The following is a 7,029-nucleotide window of genomic DNA, read 5'->3' as shown; positions in this document are numbered from 1 at the left end:
AGAAAAAATAAAAACGCTTACCATTCAATAAATAATAATAATAATAATTATTATTATTATTATTATTACTATTATCATTATCATTAACATTATCATTATCATTATCATTATTATTATTATTTAATAGATTCTAGAGCGCTATTTACATTCACTGATCAACTACGCTTTACAATTTAAAATACTAAAATAAGATTCAAATTAGTAAAACTAACTACATGTATATTAATAAAACAGAATATTTATACTAATGATAATAAACTTAATTAGTAATACTTATAAGAGTGAATGTCAAACAGGGTACGCTTTAATGGCTACACGAAATAAATGAGTTTTAAGCTTAAATTTATAAATATCTAATGACTGAATATCTCGTAATTCAACCGGCAAACCATTCCCATAAATATGGAGCGGCAGCAGAAAAAGACCTATCACCTAAAGTGACAAGCATTTTCCGTTTAGGAGGGTCTAACAATAAACTTTGATGTGATCTAAAATTATGCATAGATCTAGGCTTAATGTTAATTAATTCTATGATATACTTGGGCGCCAATCCATGAATAGCTTTATTAAAGCTATTCAAATTAAGATCTTAAAATGAACACGATGTTGTACTGGTAACCAATTCACTTCATAAAGCGCGGGAGAAATATGCGAGTACTTTCTTAAGTTCAGTACAAGTCTAGCCGCAGGATTCTGCACGCGTTGCAATTTAACTATTTGCGACTTGGGAAGGCCATACAAAAGTCCATGACAATAGTCTAAACGGCTGGTGATAAAAGCATGAATAGCGTTAATAACGAATCACTAGAAAAATACTTCTTAATCTTTCTATTATTATGTAGGTAATAAAACGCGGTATTACAGATTTTAGTTACTTGGGTTTACATTGACAACTTGTTATCGAATCATGCACCAAGATTTCTAACACATGAACTAGGATAAATATCACATTCACCTACACAGATATTGCATACATAATTGATCTTAGCTAATTGTTGTCTAGTTCCTATTAATATCAACTCATGCAGTTTTATCATCATTAATCATTAACCTATCCCCAATCATCCAAATCCTTAAGTCACTGATACATCTATTCATAACACTAATAGCTTCATCCAGACTGGATGTATCATCAGACGGCGATCTTCAGCCGTTATTCCCGCCTGGAGTGGCCGTGAAGAACGCCTCAGCCGATCCAAATAAAACCAGTCGAACTTAATTGGGTCAAACGCCGTACTTCACATGAACTTAATTCATGTAAATTAGTTGAATTGAGTTCGGCTCATGTAAAGTACGGCGTTTAACCCGGGCCTCAGTAATGCAGTCTCAGTGCTGTGATGTTGTCTATATACAGACTGGAACAAGGGATAAATGCCATTTGCCATCATATGCTCATGCAACAGATTAAAATCAGATCTTTCAGTTAGTTTTGACACAAACTCTAGGTTACTTACTGGCCTATAATTCTTAAATACCAGATCCAGACCAGTCTTCTTTAATAACGGATTAATTATTAAGTCAAGAAATTGAGATGTTGTAGAACAGCGTGTCCAAACTCGAGTTAAAAGGCAAAGGGTACTACTCAAAATTAGGGTGTTTAGTATGGATCAGTACGCAGACTCCATGCATGGGAACACGAAAATGGCGGCCGCAAACCAGTGGAAACATCTGGAATTTACTTCAGCTCCATCAATACATTTTTTTCTCTCTGCTAAAAACATTCGCATATACATTTATACGAAACGGATTATTGTTAATAAAAACGCAAGCCAACAACTTTCCCACACGCGAAACAAGCACATTGAAAGAGGTTTATGCAGGCCGCGAAGTAACATCAGACAAGACGACGCTTTATGAGTTGGTGCCGTACTCAATGAGCTACTTTATTAGTCCTGTTTTCGCTTATGCCTTCTTCGGGTTCTTCTAAAAACACCAATTAAGACAGCCACAAAGGTTACTACGTTATCTACTGCCTCATGTCAGTATATTAAACAACAATGCCTACTTTACGGTTGTTCCTACGTATAAAATCGTAATAAGCATGAACAAAAGGAAGGGATAACAAAAATTTGGTGGGCACGGCGCTAATTTTACATTGAAAGGCTAATCTTTATTTCCTTTTCTTTGTTTTATTAGGAGGAAACACTGGATAATTTTGCTTACTTGATGTCTGGTCTGGGATAACTGATATATAATACATATGTTACTTGCGATATTAAAACCACGTAGTATCGACATTTATTTGACTTTTTAAACTTTTGATATCAAGAAAATTACTCAGAGATACAATTTTAACATGGTCTGTTCTGATAAATCACACCTGATTTTAGAGTAACTGAGATGTTCAAAACAAGAGGCACCAGTTATAGGAATTTTGAATGAAATAATGTCATTTTAGGTGTTCTTATTTTCCGATTTATCAACGGAAATTGCAGTTAAACGTCAAATCTACTACCGGTGAAGGCTTCGCTTTATAGCAAGCACCATGGCATATGTACAGAGTGTATCGTATACCATCATTAAACAGCATTGTTTATCTTTTGAATGTATTGATTGTGTTTCAGTGACACTTAATGAGACACCCCCTCCCCCCTCGATTTCTTCTACGTTCCTCGCCTCAGTTCCCCACGTTCGCCCCTTTCCAGGTTAAAAGTAATATTAAGGAGTTTAAGAAACGACGACGGCTACGGCTACGAAAACGTCACAAAACAAGAGTATTTTTGCCGTCCTCTGCATAACAACAACGTGAAATCACCAAAGTTGAGGTTTTGACAACAGCGTAAAGCCTGGTTTTCACTAGCGACGCAAGCACAAGCGCAAACATAAGAGCGCTTATTTCACCGTGAAAACGCGTAGGCGCAAGCAAAAGCTTAAGGATCAAAATTCTTCCTTTTCCTTGTGCTTGCGCGCTTGCGTCGTGTGAAAACAAAACGCAGTATAACCACAAGGAATTTTTGGGTCTGACCGATTAAAACACTCGTTCCAGATTCCCTGCGTCTAAGCATTTGAACAAAATGGCGGTTGCGGTGGTTAATTTTGATGCTTATGTCGACCTTTGTTTTCATTAGAAAAGCTGCTTATACCTGTGCTTGTGCTTGTGTTTGCATCGCTAGTGAAAACCAAGCTTAAGCGAACAATCGAGAACTTTTCATTAGCTGTGGCTACTTCAGCCCTTTTACCAATGGTTAAATAACGTTTACCCACGGGCAATAGCAGGGACGTTTTTGTGTGTATCCTGCTTTCCCTAGACCGAAAGTGCCCTTGGGTTGTTCTCATGGATACATTAAAAAAAACAAAAGAACTTCCCATGCCACTTCCTGAATTGAAAAGTACGGTTTATCTGCTCCCTGAAGTGGCTTAGCCAATCATAAAACAGAAATAATTTACAAGGTCAGTGAACTCATATCTAATTATATTTTACCCTGACGGGAGTCTTTTACTGTGTAACCGTGTCCCCAAGGGTAACATGAAACCTGGAAGGCTCAAGGTGTGTGTAACCACAGCTATTCTATCTTTTTGCTCTGAAACCGTTCGTATGGATATAGTTTAAGGATAATTCGCCCACAGTTTACTACGTGAACGAGATGGAATAATTGCGAAAGAGCTAATTGGGATTGTGTTAAGTTATATTTTATATTTTAAGATGACGTTTACACGAACGCGGTTTCATTTGTAACCGCATCGTTTTCGATGCCGCTACATTTTCTGTTTACACGACACCGATCGAGACTGTTGCCGAAACCGTGTCGATTTGAAAAAGCCAAAAGTGAGCGTTTTCAAAACGATGCGGTTTCATCGGTCGCGTAAGCAGCGAAACCGCATCGATTTGAATACGGTTACTATTTTGGCGCGAAACTTGCACTGTTTAATTCAATATAGTAAATTTAGCACGTAGTGCAGCGCTCGCTTATACCATCACGACTTGGATTTTCTGGCAAAAACGGTTCGGTGTAAACACTTCCAAACCGCCTCGATTTTGATGATGATATGAAACCGCGTTCGTGTAAACGTTGCCTAACATAACGTTTGCGTCGCCGTGGCCATCGTAGATCTCCTGTGGATAAACGGTGATAATTATGTCAAATACTGGCCCCAGTTGTTCAAAAAGTGGATAATGCTATCCACAGGATAAATCACTATTCATTGGATATCTCAATTGGTTTCGTTATGACTTATCCACTGGATAGTGATTTATCCGGTGGATAGCGCTACACTTTGAAACCGTGTTTAACCATAGCGATGTTTCTTGTGAGGTCAGCCATTGTTATTAATACGGCGCCAACCAGAAGCTAATTGGCTGTTGAAACAATGCCTTCTTTTGTGCCGTGGTTGGCAAATTTGAATATCAAAAGAAACGTGATGTCAATGTTTGTAAACAGGCATTATCGCTTTAGCCTTTTGTCTCTGAGAGCCTAACGTTATCTAGCCTGCGAACGCAGACGTAATAAACGTCATCCTGGCGTTGACTTGTTCCCAGTCGTCTCATAATAAAGGGATCATCCCGTAACGCTTTTCTCACGCCCGAGGGCACGTACAGAGACGAGCAGGGTTTTCGTTTGAGGACAGAAGCCGGAAGTTTCGTCCGGTCGTTTCGCACTCCATGTCCGGTACCTTGATGCTAATATTTGAGGAATTTGTTTCATTTTTATTATCATAATTTTTTGACTTAGTTTATAAAGAGAATTTGAGTGAACTCCAGCCTCGCCTGGGAAATTCACGCCTTGCTGTGCCAACAAGTGTCACGTCCGGTGCTTTCAGAAATATGTCCGCTACTTTACAAAACTGTCGAAACCCCTGAGACAAGCCTGTCAGATTTCAACGTGCGCTGCCTGGCTCGCTTGAGAGAAACAAAAATGGATAATTGCAATTCGCTGGTATGAACCAGACAAGCAGCTCTTTTTCTTCCGGGCCCAACAATTTTAACAATGATCTGCTTATTTTGAAAACCTGGTCTTTTCACATGTTCCAAGTTTTCTTTTGATAAAACTGCACGTATGTTAAAAATACGGTGGCTTGTAAGTACGGTGGCTTGTAAGGGCCATCAATAGTTCAGAAAAACAATTTCATAATGACACTTAGTAACTGTCAATTGACACTTATAACTGGCATTTACACTTCCAACTGTCAACGATAGTAACTGGCAATTCACACTCATAACTGGCATTTGACACTTATAAGTAGCAATTGACACTTATATCTGGCAATTGACACTTATAACTGGCAATTGACACTTATAACCGGCAATTGACACTTATAAGAAGCAATTGACACTTATAACTGGCAATTGACACTTGTCAATTGGTACTTATAAGTGTCAATTGTCAGTTATAAGTGTCAATTGACAGTTACTAAGTGTCATTATGAAATTTTTGTTCTGAACTATTGATGGCCCGTACAAGCCACCGTATAAAAGACTAGTAGAACTGAACGTAGCCGAAACGATCTAAGATCTTTTAAAAGCTTATTTCAATCGCCATATTCATGCAAAAATATCTAGTCACCGCGATTTTCATCGTTCACATCTCTTCTTGTTGGTGCGCTGTTTTATGTTCTTCAGTTTTCGCAGGTTCAGGAAAATATCTATAATTTGTGCCAGTATTAAACCTTTCACAGATGTCTGGAAATCCTGAGCAAAGTTTCAGGTGCTTACCATCTTGTTTTTGTTAAGAGGATATTTTCCCAATTCCCTAATGCAATACGTTCTGGGGGATTCTTTACAGAAAAATAATACAAGTTATTTACTCGTGGGACTGTCTCATGCTGGATATCAATTGTTTTCACGGTAAAATAAGAGCTCTTATTGTACAGACCCTAGTGTTTTAGTCGAAAATTTAACACGAGTAAAAATTTCTAAAAACTACATCTGGGACCCGAGTAGTTTATTTTCTATGATTATCGATGACGTCATTTCCAACCTTTGCATGGTTGTTTGTGCAAACAGTCAATGAAAAATGGCGATGGATAGATTCGTAAAGTTCTCTGAAGCTGACGTAAAATCCTTCTCTGACAAACAAGAAAATGCTAAAACGAAGAATATAACTTCATACAACTTAAAATTATTTAAGGAGTTCCTTGCAAGTGAACAAGAAATGCGAAAATTAATGAAATTCCTGCCGCCGAGCTGCAAGAATTTGCGATAAAGTTTGTGCTCGGTGTTAGGAAAAAAATGGTGAGTTTAACACTCCTGTCTATAAAATAACAGAAAGATTACACATTAGCTCGAAGATATGAATTTTATTTTCTCGTGGCATCACGTTTATGTGAAACGCAAACGGCAAAAGTTACCACGTGACCATGATTTTTCTACGTTCTCCGGCTGCCGCTTGCTGTTTCTACGTGAAAGTTGACATTTTTGCTTTTGCCGTATACGTGAAATTTTCTTCTACATACGAAGTTTTTTGCGGAAAAAAGTATATACCTTAAAACTATTTTCCGGTATGCTATAGGAGGAAAAATTAGCTTTCATAGATAGTTCATAACTGACTCCTTGCCGCAATTTTCTTCATGAACTCAGTTTTGTTTTGCTTTTTGATGACATGTGAAACGTGCTAAAAGTAGTGCACGCCGTGCGTGCAGCACGATTTTTTTTAACTCATTAACCTCGTGTTCACTGGTGTCGCCGTTGTCAAAGGGTGGTTTTTACTGCAGTGCCACAAGCATTTGAAGGCGCGTTGTTTCTGGAAAGTCCATATTTGCTCTGGCGTGTCTATCTGGTTTCGAATATATATAGTCCATGTTGTGGGCGTTGCAGGATGTTGGCGAAGAAACCTGTAACTTAGTTGATAGGAACACCATTGAAGAAAAAGTAGAAAAGGAGAGAAGGACTGTTGTACGTTCATATACTATGTCAAAACTTGGTAGTTTCACGTTGTTGTTTCGCAGAGCATGGAATTACAGTGGCAAAACGACTACTGTATTTGGGGGTGAAACGTGCCATGTAAAAAAATCCTGAATTCAAGATTTTGGAATTCAAGATTTTGGCAGTCCAAAATCCTGAATTCAGGATTTTGGAAACTTACCTCTAACTCT

Source organism: Montipora foliosa, chromosome 10, assembly GCF_036669935.1.
Source record: "Montipora foliosa isolate CH-2021 chromosome 10, ASM3666993v2, whole genome shotgun sequence".
Taxonomy (NCBI): Eukaryota; Metazoa; Cnidaria; class Anthozoa; order Scleractinia; family Acroporidae; genus Montipora; species Montipora foliosa.
Note: the sequence above shows the minus strand (reverse complement) of the source record.